Here is a 20,932-nt window from a genome sequence, read left to right as displayed (position 1 = left end):
GTGGGGTTATAGTATGTAGTTGGACGCAGGTGCAAGGTTTGCTTTCAGAGGTCTGGGGCAGACAGTATGGAGAATATTGTTCTGATCTTTTATTTCTGCTCCTATAGTACAAATCGTAGTCTCTGCCTAACATCTGACCACTCTACTGGAGGATTTTGCTGAGTAAAATAACTTTTTAACTTGGAAAATCCACTCCTTTGTACTGAGATTATTTTAAACTCTAAAATGTTTCCAATAGACTTATGGGTACAATGTTCAAAACTGCTTGAATCAATGGGACTTAAGTTTCTAAGAGCTCAAGTGACTTTTGAAAATTGGGCTAGGTCCAGAATCATTGTAGTGTTTTTGAAAACAATTTCCCTGCACCAAAAGGGGTGAAAGAACTAAATCGAGATCTTGAATACTTCTGTGTACAGCTCAAATTAAAAATATATGGGGAGTGACAGCAATCCTCATTATATAACTAGTGACAATCCAAACTCATCAAGTCTCCTGGTAACTGACCACTGAGAAATCTAACAAGGCTAGAAATAAACCAACTGATGTACCTGGTGTCCAAAATGAAAGCCAGTTTTATTGCTTTAGACAAAAGTTGCAGTAAACTGGGAATGATGCTTTTCCACTTTTATAAAACATTTTTATATCTATAGATGACAAACACTATACTAGCGATACTCTTGACGGCATTCTGCGCCAAAAAATTAAAAATTCTGTGCCAAAAAATAAAAATTCTGCACACAATATTGTAAAATTCTGCAAATTTTATTTGTCAAATAAATGTGGAGGCTCTAGAATGGCATTGGGGAGTACAGGCCACCTGCTGCACAGAGGTGAGAGATCACTGTGCAGCTCCCCACAGGACACAGACTCAGCAGTGAGGCTGCACCCAACCCTGACATACCGCAAGGACTGGGCCTGCCTCAGAAACACCCCAGGGCCCTTGCCCCTCTGTGCCAGGTGTACAAGGTATGGGCAGGCAGGCTCAACAAGGCAGGATCCAAATGTGGAGGGGCTTAGTTTGGGGGGATCCAGGTATAGGCTGAGAGGGTTCTGTGTGGGGCAATCTGGGTGAGGGCAGCTCAGTGGAGGATCTGGGTGTGTGTGGGGATCTGGATGCACAGGGGCTTGTTGGATGGCTCTGGGTTCAATGGTAATGGGACTCTGCAGGGGATCCAGGTCAAGGTGGTTGGGACTCAGCGGGGGGCGAGGGGTGAGGTTCTGCAGGAGGATCTGGGTATGAGGGTGTCTTGGTGCATGGAGATTGGGTGGATGGGGGAGCAGCTATCTGTACGGAGATCCCTCCCCCTGCAGCTGAGGAGTGATGGGTGCAAGAAGCGGGGGTGGGGGGAATTTTCAGAGCTTCCTTCAGCTGGGGGAGAAATCTGGGGATGGGTCTCACCTGGCTCCGGATCCTGTGCAAGGGAAGAGGAAGTCCGGTCCTCCCCAGCCCACCCGGGACTAGCAGCTGAGCCTGGTGCAGGGTAGAAGCCACCAGCCAAGTCTTCCCCAGTCCCTCCCGCTTCCCCACAGTGATTTACTTCTCTTCCGGCTGCCCTGGGCCCTCAAAACATACTGCTGGGGAGGGTCGTGTGACCACTCTCGTGGCTTCCCTTTGCTTCCCTGTCAGAAAGTCATTTTTCTGCAGGGAAGCAAAGAAATCTGCAGGGGACATAAATTATGCATGTGTGCAGTGGAGCAGAACTCCCCCAGGAGCAAAGTGGTAAATGTTGTTGTTGTTATAATAATAACAACAATTACTTGAACTTTTAATGGTAAGATTTAACAAACATACATCTACTTTCACCCACAAAAATGGCTTCTGCTACTTTTTTTGTGACATGGAAATCATGTGAAATTTTTGTTGTTTGACAGTCCATTGAAGTCCATCTGTTGAAATCCTTCCAACCATCCTGATTTGGCCCACTGTTCACACAGTCAACCCAATGTGCAAAAGGTAGAATTGATGCAATATGGCACTTCTGTCAATTGTAAAATAGTTCTAGATTTGGGAGCTATACAGTCAACGGTGAGTGTGTTTATGGATGATAAAGAATATGAAACTGTGGCAGGAAATTGGGGAATGAAATTAGAAAATAGGATAATGGGGGGGAATATCCCAGAATATGTGCTTGTTGGTTAATTCCCATGTGTGTATGTACACAAATATATACATTATTATTTGAGTGTGCATGCATAGAATATATAAAGTAGGAAAGTCCGTATCTATGGAAAGAAATCCCACAACTCACTTTTGAGTATCATGGATAAATTGTAAAACCAATTTTATTCCAATCTTGAAATCCCAATGTATTTTATCATATAGGGTGAGAGATAGCTAATCTGTATTCCTTACAATTAAATTTCTTTTACCTCTGTTATTTAGAAACACATTCTTTCTTAGTGACATTTATGCCAAGCTAATAAATTCAGAGCCTTTACATAATAAATAAAACTGTAGCTTTCATAGAGGAATTATTGGAAATTACTGATGATGACAGTGATGGCACTTAACTAGGGTGACCAGACAGTAAGTGTGAAAAATCAAGTCAGGGTTTGGGGGGTAATAGGAGCATATATAAGAAAAAGACCCAAAAATTGGGACTGTCCCTATAAAATCGGGACATCTGGTCACCCTACACTTAACGTACTGAAGAACCTGCATGCATATGATGAAGCAAGCAAAAGTTAAATACTCAGGCCTGTGTGAAGGAAAATGACTCCTTTGGAAAATGGCTAACAAAAGAGAACTGCTGAAATGATAGTCAATAACAAATGAGCAATGTGATTATTGCTGTGCTCTAACATCACTGCTAAGCCACCTGAGCTTTGGTTGTTGACCTTACATTCTATCTGCATGTTTGTTCAAATGAGCCTGCATGTTATTTATGATCCCTGAATGTGAATTGCTGTGGACAAGAGAGAACTATACAGGTTATAGATGGTATTGTGAATAAAACGAGAAATGCAACCAAAGATCAACATGCAGCGGCAGTCAAAAAAGCAAACAGAATGTTGGGAATCATTAAGAAAGGGATAGATAATAAGACAGAAAAGATCATATTGCCTCTATATAAATCCATGGTGCACACAGATCTTGAATACTGAGTGCAGATGTGGTTGCTCCATCCAATATATGTATATATATATATTGGAATTGGAAAAGGTTCAAAAAAGGGCAACAAAAATTATTAGTGTGACAGGTTGGATCACAGAAACCCCCTTTGGGACTGCCACCTGATGTGCCGGGACTATCTCCGAGCCCATTTTCCCTGGCAGCTTGGGACTTCAGTACCCTGCCTGGTTTGAGCCAGACACGCTAGCCTGCTACAAACACAGCAAAAATAGAGGATTTCTGATAACATGGTTTGCATCTATGCAGGGATACTTCTCTTTTTCTAGGTTTTGGACCATCATTTCTATCCATATTGCCTCCATTGAGGATACCTGCTGAGCTCCTTCACATGCAATTCCAGAAATTAATATTAATGATGGTGAAGGAGCTGGTGGTGGAGAGGTAGAGAGGATGGCACTTGAGGTATAGATAAGTATTACATTCCGAAGAAAGAAAATGTTTCTGGCCACGCTAGGAATGGGTAAACTATTTCAGATAAAACAAAACCAGCCACAGTCCTGAATCCTTCCCAAAAATTGAACATAAGCCAAACCTTTTTTGACAGTAAATTTTTTTTGGAGAACTTATTTTTTTCTAATGTTCCTTTACATCGGTACTTCCTGATTCCAACTGGAATTGGGAATTAAAATGAAGGGAGAAGCTGTATTTGCAAGTTTTATAGCCCAAATGAGAACAAAAAAGATCATATTATAAATCAAGGGGGAAATTCCATTTTTGGAGATTTCCAGTTCAATTTTGTAGCTTCCATAGGTTTGGATAATTACTAGGTTACAGTCTGAGTACATTTGAGGTTTGCCCATAACATCTAATCTTCATTCTATATTAGTATTATGGAATGTAGATATAAATACTTTGTATTTCCACAGTACCCTCCATCCAAGGATATCTGTTTTTCCCAAGCATGAATGAATGAAATCTCCCAGCCTCTCAGAGCTTGTTAGAGCATATGTTGGCAAAAGGAGCTATGCCACCTCCCTGGACAACATTAGCTATGCTGACAAAAACACTTGTCTGTTGGCATACTTGCATCTACACAGGGGGTTTTGCCACCATAGCTTTGTCAGCTGCGGGGAGGGGGTGATTTTTTATATAGACCAAGGCTCAGTATTATCCCCATGTAGCATATAGGGAACCTCAGGCACAAGAAGGTTAACTGATCTGTCCAAGGCTAATGGACTGTGGGCTGCAGGGCTGGAAGCAGAATTTTAGATTTCCTGGTTTCTGATCATGTTGTTTTAAAATGATTTTTTTGTGGCATGACTTAAGAATTCTTATGAATATCATTCACAGTACGTGTTTGTATTTTGTAGTTGCATGTGCTGGAAATGGAGACTTTTTCAGTTAATATGCGTGAAAGCAAATGACTGTTTGCTTGACAAATTCAAAAATAAAAGTTCATATCACTGATCTAGACTGCATTTTTCCAGAGTGTGAATAATGTCCTAAAAATATCTTCATACCAATGGGGCTGGATCCCTTCACAAAATGTCACCATAATACAGAAACGTTGGTGTAGCCTTCACTTCCCAAATCATATTCTCAGCCCACTTCCCATGGTTACCATGGTGATTACATTCATAATATGTGACTCACAATAGGATGAACTCCCAGAAGAGAAAATAGTGACTCATGGAGTCAGACGGGTTTAGGTTGTAAAAAAAACTAGGATTAATTTAAAATGCTTAATGTGCTTGGAAATACTTAAACTTTGCCTTTTAATTAAACTGAATTGCTTGATGAACAATGGGGTAGTGACAACAAGAACTTATTTGCTTCCAAACTAAGACAAGAGTGGATTTAGGAAACATGTCAGTTCAAAAATACTTCGGTGGCTGTTGACTAATAAGAGTTGTGTGGGAGGACTAGGATTCAGGAAAACCCAATTCTACAGTTGGCTTTGCCAGTTACTGACTGCGTGCCACTACTGTGAAGCTGGAGCTAAATTACTAATGTCAGTGAAATTACATCAGATTTACACCACTATAAGTGAGATGCAAAAATATGCCCTCCCCCAACCCCCAAGACATAAATGGGGCTTTCCTAACCTATTATTTTTTCCAGAGAAATAATCAAATACTCAACTCAATTGCTTCATGGCAACAAAGCTTATAAGGATGGATGGTAAGAGTTTAGTGAGCATGCTCAGTGAATTACCAGGCATTCCATCATGGGGGTGGGTTCTTCTCTGGCTGATGAAAGTCTTCAACTTCTACCTGTACAATTACCAGAGGACAACATTTTTCGTTTTGGGCAGTTGGGTTTCTGCAATGAAGGCCATGATAATAGGTGCTATACAACACCTTGTTTAGATGGATAGCAATGTGGGCACTGATTCTGGCCCTCATTCTGTCTAAAATATGTTGCTCCTTGAGGTGGGGAAGGCAGGAACAGAGTGTTATAGCAAATGTTCTCACCGCTGGATGGAAATGTGGGGAACAAAGAGTTTTATTTGACAGGGAGTGAGTGCAACACTTATTTCAGACTGTTTGGGTTGTTGTTGAGCACCACATTGATCAGCCTGCTCTTTCAATCACATTGGAGGTAGATCTTGTTGCTGGAGCATTTGTCAAAACCTGGCAAATTGTTCTCTCTGCTGATATTGTGGAGAAGACCCAGTCCACATTGCTAGAGCTGTATGGTCAGAAATAGACAGAGACAGTTTCTGTTTTAACTTTTCATCCAGAGTATGACTCTTCTATGACAAGAATTTCCCCTATAACTGCACTAGAATCAGCCTATCTGGTGTAGGACACACTTTTACTCTTGCTTGTGGCCCAGGCGGACCTTTGAGCTTGTGCAGACTGAGTTCAGTGGCATGTTGTACTTTTCAGTAATGCATGGAGCGCTTGCATTTAGTGATTAAACTCTGTAACTAAACAATTAAAGCGATTAAACAATGTAATATTTACATAACTCTAATATTGAGCCTGATGTAGGCTTCAGCAGTCCTGAGCTTTACAGTTCAAGATGGACTTTGATCTTTGTTTTTTCTAGCCACATTGCACATCTTCACATAACAAAAAGAAAAGGAGGACTTGTGGCACCTTAGAGACTAACCAATTTATTTGAGCATGAGCTTTCGTGAGCTACAGCTCACTTCATCGGATGCATACTGTGGAAATTGCAGAAGACATTATATACACAGACACCATGAAACAATACCTCCTCCCACCCCACTCTCCTGCTGGTAATAGCTTATCTAAAGTGATCATCAAGTTGGGCCATTTCCAGCACAAATCCAGGTTTTCTCACCCTCCGCCCCCCCACAGACAAACTCACTCTCTTGCTGGTAATAGCCCATCAAAGGTGACCACTGTCTTCACAATGTGTATGATAATCAAGGTGGGCCATTTCCTGCAGAAATCCAGGTTCTCTCACCCCCTCACCCCCCTCCAAAAACCACACACACAAACTCACTCTCCTGCTGGTAATAGCCTATCCAAAGTGACCACTCTCCTTACAACCTGCATGAAAATCAAAGTGGGCCATTTCCAGCACAAATCCAGGTTTTCTCACTCCCCCACCCCCATACACACACAAACTCACTCTCCTGCTGGTAATAGCTCATCCGAAGTGACCACTCCCCCTACAATGTGCATGATAATCAAGGTGGGCCATTTCCAGCACAAATCTAGGTTTTCTCACCCCCCCCCCACACACAAACTCACTCTCCTGCTGGCAATAGCTCATCCAAACTGACCACTCTCCCCACACTGTGCATGACAATCAAGGTGGGCCACTTCCAGCATAAATCCAAGTTTAACCAGAACGTCTGGGGGGGGGGGGGGGAAGGAAAAAACAAGGGGAAATAGGCTACCTTGCATAATGACTTAGCCACTCCCAGTCTCTATTTAAGCCTAAATTAATAGTATCCAATTTGCAAATGAATTCCAGTTCAGCAGTTTCTCGCTGGACTCTGGATTTGAAGTTTTTTTGTTGTAAGATAGCGACCTTCATGTCTCTGATTGCGTGACCAGAGAGATTGAAGTGTTCTCCGACTGGTTTATGAATGTTATAATTCTTGACATCTGATTTGTGTCCATTTATTCTTTTACGTAGAGACTGTCCAGTTTGACCAATGTACATGGCAGAGGGGCATTGCTGGCACATGATGGCATATATCACATTGGTGGATGTGCAGGTGAACGAGCCTCTGATAGTGTGGCTGATGTTATTAGGCCCTGTGATGGTGTCCCCTGAATAGATATGTGGGCACAGTTGGCAAGGGGCTTTGTTGCAAGGATAGGTTCCTGGGTTAGTGGTTCTGTTGTGTGGTATGTGGTTGTTGGTGAGTATTCGCTTCAGGTTGGGGGGTTGTCTGTAGGCAAGGACTGGCCTGTCTCCCAAGATTTGTGAGAGTGTTGGGTCATCCTTCAGGAGAGGTTGTAGATCCTGAATAATGCGTTGGAGGGGTTTTAGTTGGGGGCTGAAGGTGACGGCTAGTGGCGTTCTGTTATTTTCTTTGTTAGGCCTGTCCTGTAGTAGGTGACTTCTGGGAACTCTTCTGGCTCTATCAATCTGTTTCTTCACTTCCGCAGGTGGGTATTGTAGTTGTAAGAATGCTTGATAGAGATCTTGTAGGTGTTTGTCTCTGTCTGAGGGATTGGAGCAAATGCGGTTGTATCGCAGAGCTTGGCTGTAGACGATGGATCGTGTGGTGTGGTCAGGGTGAAAGCTGGAGGCATGTAGGTAGGAATAGCGGTCAGTAGGTTTCCGGTATAGGGTGGTGTTTATGTGACCATGGTGTCTGTGTATATAATGTCTTCTGCAATTTCCACAGTATGCATCCGATGAAGTGAGCTGTAGCTCACGAAAGCTCATGCTCAAATAAATTGGTTAGTCTCTAAGGTGCCACAAGTCCTCCTTTTCTTTTTGCGAATACAGACTAACACGGCTGTTACTCTGAAACTTCACATAACAAGAGCAGCTGTTCGACACAAGTTAGGAGGCTGCACAGACAAACATTTCCTCCTGAAGTCAGTGGTGTTTCATGCTGGAGTAAGGGCATATGTATGTAGATCTGATTGCAATATTGAGGCCTCAGAGTACTATCTCCAGCACCAATTTGTCTTTCATGAAATGAATGTATGATAAATAAACACCGAGGAAACTAGAACAATTTGTACTCTTGCTGAAATATCTCCAGTGACAGACATATTTCAGTATGCAGATGAGGTAGTGTCCTTTATATGGATATTGGTATTATTTTGCATATATAAAAAGATTTGTTTCCTAAACACATACCCACTCAGATCAATCAATGTACACTTAATTTAAGTGTATACTGATTGATATGTGTGGGGGTGGGTGCTTGGGAAATAAATTAACAGTGAACATCATTAATGTTTTTACAGTTAAATACAAGAAAAAACAGGTATTAGCTTGCATAACTTTCATCTTACCTATTTATATTTTAAAAGAAACATTTGTATTCTGGGTAAACGCTAATTTATGCATTTGGGCTAGAACTTTCAAAAGCACCCAAGTCCCATTTTTGAAAGAGACTTAAAGCTCTTAGGGCCAGATTTCCAAAGGTATTTAGGAACCTAAAGATGCAGACAGGTGCCAGGTGGGATTTTCAGAAGTGCCTAAACAGGATAAATGCCTAACTCCTGGGAAATAAATGGGAGCTAGGCAGCTAAATATGAGAGAAACATTATTTGGTCAGAATTTGCCAACTCAGCAAAATTGAAAAGTTTCATGGAGCCAGTCTAACATTCTGATGGGCTTCCAGGGACTGCGGCTTTGGAGCAACCAGAAGTGTCAAGTGCCACGCAGCCAGGGAACATGGGACTTCCATGGCTATGATGCAGACAGCCATGTGGCCTGCCCAAGAACCAGGACTCCATTCCCTTTTGTTGAGAATTCCTAAATTTTTAGTTTTCATTCCTAATTGGAATGAAACCAAATTTTGAAAAATCAAAATCCAGTGTAAAGCAGAATTACCTTTCTCTAGTCTACTAAATACCTTTGCAAATCTGGCCCATAAGAGCCTAAATACCAATGACTTTCAATGAGATATAGGTAGTTAAGTGCCCAAATCTCATTTAAAAATGGAACTTAGGCTCTGAAGTCACTTAGCCACTTTTGAAAATTTTATGCTTGGGGCCTTCATTCAGAAAGACTTCAAAGAAAGAGAGAAGAGTAACATAGATTTCCGCTTAACTTTTTTTACTAGTTGGCTAGAGAGAGAGAAGCAGATTCCATCTTAATAAATTTACTGTACGTGCACTGTTAATGCAAGGAGAAGATTCAATATATTCAGTTATAAATGATGAATTGACACCTAAAATAATTATTTTCAATAAAGATTAATTGCTTAGGATGTGGAAATTATGCAATCTATATGCATGTGTTTTAGTTCAAGACTATGAATATGAAAATAGGCATTAAAGAAAAATATATCAAATTATGGAATGCGCTAACCTACTATAGAAATATATTAAGAATTCAGATTTATGTTGCGTTTTGTAGTGACTAGTGCTTATTGCAGTGGAATTAATGTGCATACATACATTAGCACAAAATGTAAAGCCTTGAATATTTAGCTGGAAAAGCATACAAATTTATAAAGCATGCAACATAAAAAAGAAAAGGAAGCAAAAGATCTTTCACACTTGCACATACTTTGCTATAATCAAGAGTTGCTAATGCCATTATGTATCATTTTGTAGATATTGGTTCTAATTATGTAGAGATTATCTTTAAACTTTAGTTCATACTCTATACCAGGGTGGGCAAACTCTTTGGCCTGAGGGCCACATCAGGGTACGGAAATTGTATGGCAGGCCATGAATGCTCACGAAATTGGGGGTAGAGGTGCGGGAGGGGGTGAGGGCTCCAACTGGGGCCAGAAATGAGGAGTTCAGGGTGTGGGAGGGGGCTCTGGGTTGCAGTGCAGGGGGGATGAGTGTTCTGGGGTGGGGCTGGGGATGAGAGGTTTGCAGTGTAGGAAGGTGCTCTGGGCTGGGACTGAGGGGTTTGGAGGGTGGGAGGGGGATCAGGGATGGGGCAGAGGATTGGGGCGTGGGGGGAGAGGACTCAGGGGTGCAGGCTCCGGGTGGCGCTGACCACAAGCAGCTTCCAGAAGCATGTCCCGCCTCTGGCTCCGAGACATGACCAGGCGGCTCTGCGCACCACCCCATCTGCAGGCACCACCCCTGCAGCTCCCATTGGCCGGGAACCACGGCCAATGGGAGCTTCAGGGGTGGTGCCTGCGGAAGGGGCAGCATGCAGAGCCACCTGGCCATACCTCCGCATACTACATAGAAGCTGGAGGGGGGTCATGTCGGCTCTTTCCTGGGAGCCGCACGGAGCAGGGCAAACCCCGAACCTCATTCTCTGGTGGGAGTTGAGGGCCAGATTAAATGGTCTGATGGGCCGGCTGTGGCCCGCGTGCCGTAGTTTGCCCACCCCTGCTCTATACAATAAGAGAAGCGATAAAAAAGTATGGTGTGAATGATTGAATTGCCACAATGAATGATTGGGCCAGGGAAAGAGAATTAGGCTGGTCTACACTAGCAACTTATGTCTGTGAGGACACAGTTATACTGACCTAACTCCCAGCATAGACAGCACAATATTCAACGGAGGGCTTCTGTTGACATAGCTACCACCACTCGGGGAGGTGGGGTACCTATGCCAATGGGAGAAGCCCTACTGTTGGCATGGGTAGCACCTGAAGCACTACAGCGGTGCAGATGCATTGGTACAGCTGCTCTGCTACAGCATTTTACGGATAGACAAGCCCTGAGACTCTGTCTCTGGCCTGGTAGTTAGAGCAGTCCCCTCAGAAGCAAGAAAGCCAAGTTTAAGTCCCTGCTCCAAGAACTATTTAATTATTTATATAAAGTGGAACAGCATCTACAGGAGAGACTGAGACCTGCCCCAGAATGTGGCATAGCCCAGTGGCTAGGCCACTCTCCTGCAATGTGGAGGGACCAAGTTCAAATTCCTGCTGCTCATAAGGCAGAAGGGGAAATTGAACCCAGCTCTCCCACATTTTAGCCACCATGTGGAGAAATCCATTTGGTGTTGAAAAAATGGCCTTTTATTCAATCCAAAATAGTCTTTTTTAAATTTCCTGAATTTTTTGTAATTTTTTGATTGATTGACCTGAACAAAATCCTTCCCCCAAACTATAAGTGAACTAAAAAATCAGTTATTTGCCCAGCTCTGCTTTTGAATCCAGGCAACATTAGCTCTGCGTCTTTAAGGATGCCACAATGAATGTAGAATATCAAAGTACATTATCTATCCATACAACTATTACCATTGTATCTATGTCCAATATAACAGGACTCCAATTTGTACAATTCAGTGGTTCCCTCATAATCTCTTCTTCTTTATTATCCCATTATCTTGACTGCATTTCCTGGTTTCTCAAGTTTCTGGCTTGTTTTGGGGTGTAGTGATGATGTTCTGTTGAAAGATATGCTGGGATCTTAACTGAACATTTCTGGTCTTGTTTTGTTTTGGTTTTTAATTTGGGGAGTTTGAAGGGAATGTTGAGCAGAAGGCCCAGTTGTATGGCACCAACTTTGACCCCACTTTAATAAAGTTAACTTTTGTGTGGGAATTTGATGCAGAATGAACTGCATTCATGAACAGAGTGAAAAATATCTCTTCCAGGAGCCAGCCTATCTACAAAGCACATATGTGATGCATTGCATGCCAAAGTATGTTTTTTTGATGCTTAGGTGCTGATTATATCAGAAAAGGAGGGAGGAGTTTGTTCTTAAAAAACAGCCAGAAAAGAGAAAGATACTGATAGTGAATCTCTTCGAATGACACACACATGTACTTAGTTGAAGGTTCACTGCTAGCTGCCTGTAAGTCTGTACTACAGGCTGGATCCTGCTCTTGTTGTCTTCATTGATCCAGGATTAGGCCCTGTATACCCCTCAACTATACCTAACTAGGAATGTCACTCATTTAAACCTAAATTTATATCCATTCCATTAAAACCCCTTATCTCACTGTTTGGTATTGTGCTATTGACTTCATGAAGGATAAATCTTGTAAAATAGGATATGGTACTTTATCACAATTAATTCCAAATCCCTTTCAAGTTTCATCTTCTGCTGTTTTGGTGCGCTTCTTATTCTTGTTTTTTTCATATATTTAGGCCTGGAAGTTTGATACTAGAGCTAAGACTAGAAGAACAGGTGAAAATATAATTGTTAAGAGGTGTGATGATGGCTTTTTTAATCCCTTGTAAATTCCAGTGCTCACTTTCATCTTTCAGAGTAACAGCCGTGTTAGTCTGTATTCGCAAAAAGAAAAGGAGTACTTGTGGCACCTTAGAGACTAACCAATTTATTTGAGAATGAGCTTTCGTGAGCTACAGCTCACTTGCATCCGATGAAGTGAGCTGTAGCTCACGAAAACTCATGCTCAAATAAATTGGTTAGTCTCTAAGGTGCCACAAGTACTCACTTTCATCTTTGTTATCTTCAGGTGGTGGAGCAGACGAGCATTCGCATTTTAAAACATAATGTCAGAGCAAAAGTTATCAAAGGCCTGAGCTATACAGTGAAATGGTGATGGCGCGAAGCTGTCCTCATCCCAGAAAAAATGGTAAGATGGTAGATCGATAGCTTATTTTTAACTGATACATTCTCTTCTCTATTTGCTGTGACGCTTTTGTCCCATGTTCACTTGCAGAGACCCATGTGTTTAAAAACAGCATCTGAAGCATGATTTTAAGCACTTTTTGTCCAATAAAAGATTTTGGAGGTGGCCTTCTTTTTACCCTATAGAATGTTTAATAAAAACATTTATGAAGTTATAAAAAGGGGGCGTAGTTGTGGCTGCATTAAGGAAATCCAGGGAGCGAGGCACACCATGGCACGGAGATTGCTGTGGCTCCACCACCCCATCATGGCTTCACTATCTGGGGCATGGGTGGCTGGCCTAATGGCTAGAGCCTGAGACAGGAGTCAGGAATCAGAGCCATTTGTTCATCCAGGGTCAAGAACCAGAAGTCAGAAGCAGAGGACAAGGCTGAATCAGAAACTGGGTATTTTGTTATTTTGCTTAACAGGTGGCAGCCAAACTGAAGTCTAGGAAGTGAACTGGATTGGAGTTAGAGACGTTTTAAAGAGGATGAAGACAGACTTACAACTTTCAGGCAACTGCTTATTTGTGTGGCAAAGATCTAACAGCTTTGTTTGGAACCCTGCAATTTATTTTTTTCCTATCTATAAATGAGTTGATAGATATTTAATACCACTGTGGCATTAATTTAATTCAGTTCCATTTGCTACAAAGACCATTCTTTTAGGTCTGTTTGCCAATACATTATTGCAAAGATCTGTTCTTACTGGATGTTTATTTTTCTGTCCAAATATACTGTGGCACAGATGTGAGATTCTCCAGAGAGGAGATTTCTACTGAAGTTATGTAAAGGAATTGCTAATTCTCTTTACTACACCACTCTGACAGAGGTTCAGCTGCTGTCAAGGTGGTTATTACTTGTGCAGTCAGCAGCTAGTGCAATTGCTGGTGTCTGTTGCTGAGAGACTAGACAGAATCAACAACATATGGTGAAATCAGTGTGCTTTTGCAACACAGCCAATTGAAAGTGCAATATTGAATAAAAGCCCACGTTTTTTCAAATATGCTTTAATTATGCACTTTTGATTAAAACAAAACGAAACAAAAACAAAAGGAGATTTGAAAAGAAAGAAAATGTCCCTGACTTCCTGTAAATAAACCAAGGTTATTTGGATTACCTCTCAGGAAGGTAATCGTAGTTAGATGTGAGTCTAGCAGTTAATTCTGCCTTCTTTGATTTACAGATCTATAAATGTAGCACTTTAATATAATATATCATAGAAACAGGTGATAATGACTGGTATTGTTGCAAAGAGAACCTTAGATGGTTTTGATCCAAAGCTCAATGAAATTGCTGAAAGGACTCTTATTGACTATAATGGGCTCTAGTTCGAGCCCCACATTGTAACCTATAGTGAAAACTCAAGAATAAAGCTGGCTAAAACAGGGACAGTTTGTTTCAAAAATTGTCCCTTCTTCCAACTAAAAAAAATCATTTCATTTCTTTCTATCTTTCTTTTTTCCCTTTGACAAGATCTACTCAAGAGACAAGTGGGATGGGAGAAGGCACAGCACTTAGTCTGAATCTGCTTAGAGTTCTGGAAACATCTAATTCATAGGAGGCAATGGACACTACCATGGTAAGTAACCCATAGTAACTTTTGGTGAAATCCTCTGCTCATTGGAACCAACTGGAATTTTGTCATCAATTTCGGTGGGGGACAAAATTTCACCTTTGGTGCATATCCTTGAAACATTCAGATGGTTTAGGGCCTGATCCATTTACAAACTCTAAGAAAAGGAAACATTTTCAATACATTTTAAAAAAAATCAAACAGATTTTTAAATTTCAAATTTTCCCTGCAGTGTTGGAAACTCAAACCTTGCAACATCATGGTAGGTGAGCAAAATGCAAAAGTAAAAGTGATCTACAGTAAATTAGGATTTTGTAACCTTTCAATATAAAGGATCTAGGGCCCTGATCATTCAAGTTGGCTTCTGTAGGGCTTCACACAGATGCAGAGGTCAGCTTGCATTGCACAATTTTTAAATATTTGATATTTCCTCTTAGTGTCAGTTACCCTGACAGAGGGATACAGAAAGCTTTTTGAACCACTTGATAACTTTGCCATTGTACTGTTGTGACAGGCAGGCAGCAGCTGGCACTGGTCTTCCAATTTTTTCTTTCTCAGTGTGGGAGCAAGTGTTCTGTCTTGGAGAGGCATGCTTTGTTAGTTTTTGCAAGGTTGTACATAGAGACAGGGGCCCTTGGAGAAGGAGCTGTGTGAGTGGTAGGAAAGAGTTGGCTCTCTGCCTTTGTCTCTAGTTAGAATCAATTCTTAAGGTAGAGTTGCTCCCTGAGAATTGTATATTGGTGTTGGGCAGAGATTCCTGAAAGAAGAGGTTGCCTGCATGCTGCTTGGCTACCTCTGTTCCAGGATGGATGTGTATATATAAGTAAAACAAGTTACACTTAGAATATGCCCAGATTCTGTGTCACTGATTTTTTTTCCCCCCTCCAAAGATACTTCCGTTTGCAAGGCTCAGGACATCTGCTACTGCTGGGGAAAGGAATAACATTGGTATCAGCATGGGTCTAAGAAAAAGGGGCAATAGGTCTAATAATGAATTCTGAACTTGGAGAAATGGAGAAGTTAAAACACATGTTAAAGTAATCCACACAATAACAGGCATCCACTATCCCTTATTCTTCTATTATTGATTTTTTTACACTGATGGAATCCCTTGTGGAAGAGAGGGATTTCTCATATATTTAGCATATCTTTGGTCATACAGCAAGACTGGATAACAAAAGGAAAAATGTAGAAGCACTATAATGAACTGTTTGTTTCCCTATTGGTCTGCATCCTGTTATACATCTTGCTTAACATCAACGAGTTGCATCATCAGAGAGAATGCAACAGGTTTCAAAGAGATAGGAAACAGCTGCAATATTCAGATCTGAGCAAGATTTCAGCTTCCTTTTCTATACAGGTCAGGGGATTTAAAACTCAGGAGGTACATCCTATTATAAATATATTCAAAAGTAATACAGTTTGGATCCAGATTCAGCTTCAGGTTCTCTGCACTCCATAGATCCATGGGAATTTCTAGTTTTGGGTCAGGTCCATCTCTAGCCAGTAGAATTACTGAATTGTCTGTGTTTATTTTGCAGTGTCCAGAAACTCTTTTTCTGTGTTTGGCTCAACCCACCCATTGGGTGCCAAGGTTTGCTATCATTTTAAAAACAATATTGACAGTATTTCAGCTGAACACTGAAAACTTATGAACAAGCTGCAACAGATTCAGAGGTGGACATCTGCTAGGCAACAAAATTCACATGCTCCGTTGGTGTGGTATCACATTGGAAATCTCATGAGATTTCAGAATACCCCTGGGTTTCAGATAGGCTGCTCTTGTGGCACTTTGCCTTCCTTTGATTAGATTCCAGGATGAGCTCTGTGACACCAGCTGGCTACGTTTTGCTACCTCTCCATTCAGGAAATTTGTATTGTTCCTTTGACCTGTTGTTGGCATATCAAGTCTGTTTGTTTTTGTATATTTTTTATTTGATCCAAAACATTCTCAAAAAACTTAAGATAAAAGAGAGAGAGAGAGAGAGAGAGAGAGAGTCAGCACTATAGATATGGGATTTTTTTAACGATTAAATAAAGATTTGCTATTTAAATATTCAAGTTAAATATACAGGGCTAACTGGGTTCCATCTCCCCATTTCATAGCTCCCATGTATGTGAGCCCAACAAGGAGCAGGACAAAAAAATGTATCATTACATGTTTCCCGTATGTTGTTTTATAGAAAGCAAGGGGAAAACTCAACTCAGTGATGATAAGGTTGGGGGTGGGGGAGAGCAGAATGGTATTGGTTGACTAGAGTGGCCCCCACTACCCCAGCACCTACTGCCAACCATGACATGCACAGGGAGGTTAGGTCCTGATAATACCACCAAGCCAACTAATTATGACCCCATGGGACACTGGAGCATCAGCACAGGTATGGAACTGGAGTTCTGAAGAACACGAGGCGCATATACAATCTTATCTTGCATAGGTGCACTAGGGTCAGAGCCTATCCTAGCATTCTTGAATGGGCCCGCAAAACAGATTTTCATGTCCCTCCACACAAACACAGATCTGGTACAACTGTTTACCATTCACTGTGATTGTGCATCACTATACACAAGGCCAGCCTGGTGTTTCTGAAGAGAGTTAGTGACATTTTTTGGAGTGGGAGGGACAGACTTAACTGATTTATTTGACATATAAAGTGTGTATGTGTGAGATCTCTAGGTTATGACCTTCCATCTTCCACTCTTGCAAAGTAGATCCCAGCTACTTATACTGGGGTCTCTATGCAAGTACTGGAAGGCCCAATTTTGTAGCTAAAATGGAGATCTGTGGATTGCGAGGCCCCCTGCTACTAGAGGGTTTTGTGTGCATTCTGGTGAATTTTTAGCATTATGTAGCACTTCATAAACATCAACTTAAACTAACACTAACCTACTTACTTGCCATATACATAGCTTATAAGATCTGTGAGTATTATTCTTGTTATACATATATATATATATATATATATATATATATATATTTTCTCAAGATAGAGAGCTGGGCACGCCCTTTCACCTAGACCTTGGAGGGCCTTGGTGCTTGGGGAAGTATATTATTAAACATATTTCCTAATGTGTTCTTGAGACCAGGAGGGATACTACCCTGCCTCCTGGGGTAAGAATCTGCCTGCACACTGTGCATCAGAGGGCAGGAAGTAGCCCTGAGTTATTAAGTAATATCTTATTTCAGCAAAACACTAGCTTTGGGGGGAGGGATAGCTCAGTGGTTTGAGCATTGGCTTGCTAAACACAGGGTTGTGAGTTCCATACTTGAGGGGGCCATTTAGGGATCTGGGGCAAAAATTGGGGCTTGGGTCCTGCTTTGAGCTGGGGGTTGGACTAGATGACCTCCTGAGGTCCCTTCTAACCCTGATATTCTATGATTCTTCTGAGTGTTACATTAACAGCAATGCCTAATCAGCAAATTAATCTAGGCTTCCCACAGCCAATCCACATTCCCTTCACTAATTCCATCTTCACTGTCCTTACACCAGAGTTCACATTTTAACGTGAACTTTACATTCTCTTACTTTTTATCAGTACTGATTCGATTACATTTACCAAACTAATCTGAAGAAATTTCCAGCATATCAAAACAGGCTAAATAAGGTAGTGGAATACTGTCTCTTTCATTAAATTATTAGTAATTATTCCTGTATTAATTAATTCAGGGCATAAGAAAGGTAATGGGGAGAGGAGAAAGAACTATTTCTTACATTTTGAGGCTATCAATAGCTTTTAATGGAAGAAATCACCTTTCAGTATCCCAATGCTCACTCCAAAAGGAGTCACTAAGTAACTTACCCTCTCAGGCTGATTTGCTTTTTCATTATTTTGGCCCTGAGAAATATGCTTTTTTAAAAAAAAAATTGAAAAAGAACATATGTGGTTTCATTTTAAAGTTGGCAAGTTTAGGATTTTCCAGATTATTTTTATCTTTGTATATAGTGTACTCACTGTTGAATGGACTTGTGAAAGAAAGAAATTTCTTATTCTGAATTTTACCAAGTCCTTTTTTTGTTTATAGTTTGAGTTAGATAAATAAATTGAATAAAAAATTTAAATGGCTTTTTTTTCATTTCCATTTTTTATATAGGACACACAGAATGATTCAGCCCCCGCCAAATTTAAAGAAAGTGTTGGATTTTCCTAACACATGCAATACAATCTATTTTCTTTGCAGAATTGTCATCTTATTGCAACCAAGTAACACACAAGTACAGCAAGGGAGGAGAAGACCCCCTACATAAAACTGTTGGGGTCTTGTTTTAAGAGGAGGGAGTAAGGGGAGCTGATTTTATACAACATGGGAATATCTTGGACTCTGCTCAGAAAGTATATACAGAAATGTTAATATCCTTTTTTCAAAATAGATTGCATCCTGTATGCAATGCCTAAAATTCAAATGCATTAGTAGTTTACGTATTTTTGAATGTTGTAATAGAAATAATTCAACCATTATCAATGGCTAACAATTTTTAAAAGTGCCTGAGTGACTTAGGATGCATGTTTATACTGGTAAAACTGCATCTACACAAGGGAGCTTTTGCTGCTTTCGCTATGCCAGCACAGTTAAAGCAGCAAAACTTCTAAGCCTTTGTCTACACTAGGAGTTGAAGTTGAATTTAGCAGCATTAAATCAGTTTAACCCTGCACCCGTCCACATGACGAAGCCCTTTTTTTCGACTTAAAGGGCTCTTAAAATCGATTTCCTTACTCCACCCCCGACAAGGGGATTAGCGCTGAAATCAGCCTTGCCGGGTCGAATTTGGGGTACTGTGGACACAATTAGATGGTATTGGCCTCCGGGAGCTATCCCAGAGTGCTCCATTGTGACCGCTCTGGACAGCACTTGCAACTCAGATGCACTGGCCAGGTAGACAGGAAAAGGCCCGCGAACTTTTTAATTTCAATTTCCTGTTTGGCCAGCGTGGCAAGCTGCAGGTGACCATGCAGAGCTCATCAGCAGAGGTGACCATGATGGAGTCCCAGAATCGCAAAAGAGCTCCAGCATGGACCGAACGGGAGGTACGGGATCTGATCACTGTATGGGGAGAGGAATCCGTGCTATCAGAACTACATTCCAGTTTTCGAAATGCCAAAACCTTTGTTAAAATCTCCCAGGGCATGAAGGACAGAGGCCATAACAGGGACCCGAAGCAGTGCCGTGTGAAACTTAAGGAGCTGAGGCAAGCCTACCAGAAAACCAGAGAGGCGAACAGCCACTCCGGGTCAGAGCCCAAAACATGCCACTTCTATGATGAGCTGCATGGTATTTTAGGGGGTTCAGCCACCACTACCCCAGCTGTGTTGTCTGACTCCTTCAATGGAGATGGAGGCAACACGGAAGCAGGTTTTGGGGACAAGGAAGATGATGAGGTTGTAGATAGCTCACAGCAAGCAAGTGGAGAAACTGATTTTCCCGACAGCCAGGAACTGTTTCTCACCCTGGACCTGGAGCCAGTACCCCCCGAACCCACCCAAGGCTGCATCCCAGACCCGCCAGGTGGAGAAGGGACCTCGGGTGAGTGTACCTTTTGAAATATTATACATGGTTTAAAAGCAAGCATGTTTAATGATTAATTTGCCCTGACATTTGCGGCTCTCCTGGATGTACTCCCAAAGCCTTTGCAAAAGGTTTCTGGGGAGGGCAGCCTTATTCCGTCCACCATGGTAGGACACTTTACCACTCCAGGCCAGTAGCACGTACTCGGGAATCATTGTAGAACAAAGCATTGCAGTGTATGCTTGCTGGCGTTCAAACAACATCCATTCTTTATCTCTCTGTGTTATCTTCAGGAGAGTGATATCATTCATGGTCACCTGGTTGAAATAGGGTGCTTTTCTTAAGGGGACATTCAGAGGTGCTGCAGGGAGGCAAAATGCGACCTTGGAATGAAAGCACATGTGCTATATATGTAATGTTAACAGCAAGGTTTCCCGTGAAAGAGTGTACCCATTGTTCTATAAAATGTGTCTTTTAAAATACCACTGTTCCTTTTTTTTCTCCACCAGCTGCATGTGTTTCAAGGATCACAGGATCTTCTCCTTCCCAGAGGCTAGAGAAGATTAGAAGGTGAAAAAAACGCTCAAGCTGTCCTCTCACACTGACAGAGCACAGACGAATGCATGGAGGCAGACAATGTCAGAGTGCAGGAAAGCACAAAATGACCGGGAGGAGAGATGGTGGGCTGAAGAGAGTAAGTGGCGGGCTGAAGAGAGGGCTGAAGCTGAAAGGTGGTGGCAGCATGATGAGAGGAGGCAGGATTCAATGCTGAGGCTGCTGGAGGATCAAACTAATATGCTCCAGCGTATGATTGAGCTGCAGGAATGGCAGCAGGAGCACAGACCGCCACTACAGCCCCTGTGTAACCAACCACCCTCCTCCCCAAGTTCCATAGCCTCCACACCCAGACGCCCAATAATGCAGTGGGGGGGCCTCCGGCCACCCAGCCACTCCACCCCAGAGGATTGCCCAAGCAACAGAAGGCTGGCATTCAATAAGTTTTAAAGTTTTAAACTTTTAAAGTGCTGTGTGGCCTTGTCCTTCCCTCCTCCACCACCCCTCCTGGGCTACCTTGGTAGTTATCCCCCTATTTGTGTGAAGAATTAA

The 20,932-nt window shown here is 41.8% G+C and overlaps 1 long non-coding RNA gene across 1 annotated transcript in view; it reads left to right on the top strand.

The window, feature by feature from the left end:
* The window catches only part of LOC141981476 (uncharacterized), a 37,085-nt gene extending 16,520 nt beyond the window's left edge, over window positions 1-20,565 (top strand). Inside the window, exons 2-5 of the long non-coding RNA XR_012637793.1 lie at window positions 12,593-12,712; window positions 14,226-14,331; window positions 19,749-19,843; window positions 20,335-20,565. This is a non-coding gene — a long non-coding RNA (uncharacterized LOC141981476). The remainder of the gene's footprint in view (window positions 1-12,592; window positions 12,713-14,225; window positions 14,332-19,748; window positions 19,844-20,334) is intronic.
* Window positions 20,566-20,932: the final 367 nt, after the last annotated feature.

Source organism: Natator depressus, chromosome 2 (assembly GCF_965152275.1).
Source record: "Natator depressus isolate rNatDep1 chromosome 2, rNatDep2.hap1, whole genome shotgun sequence".
Taxonomy (NCBI): domain Eukaryota; kingdom Metazoa; phylum Chordata; order Testudines; family Cheloniidae; genus Natator; species Natator depressus.
The sequence above is the reverse complement of the archived record's forward strand: the minus strand, read 5'-3'. Positions and strand labels throughout refer to the sequence as shown.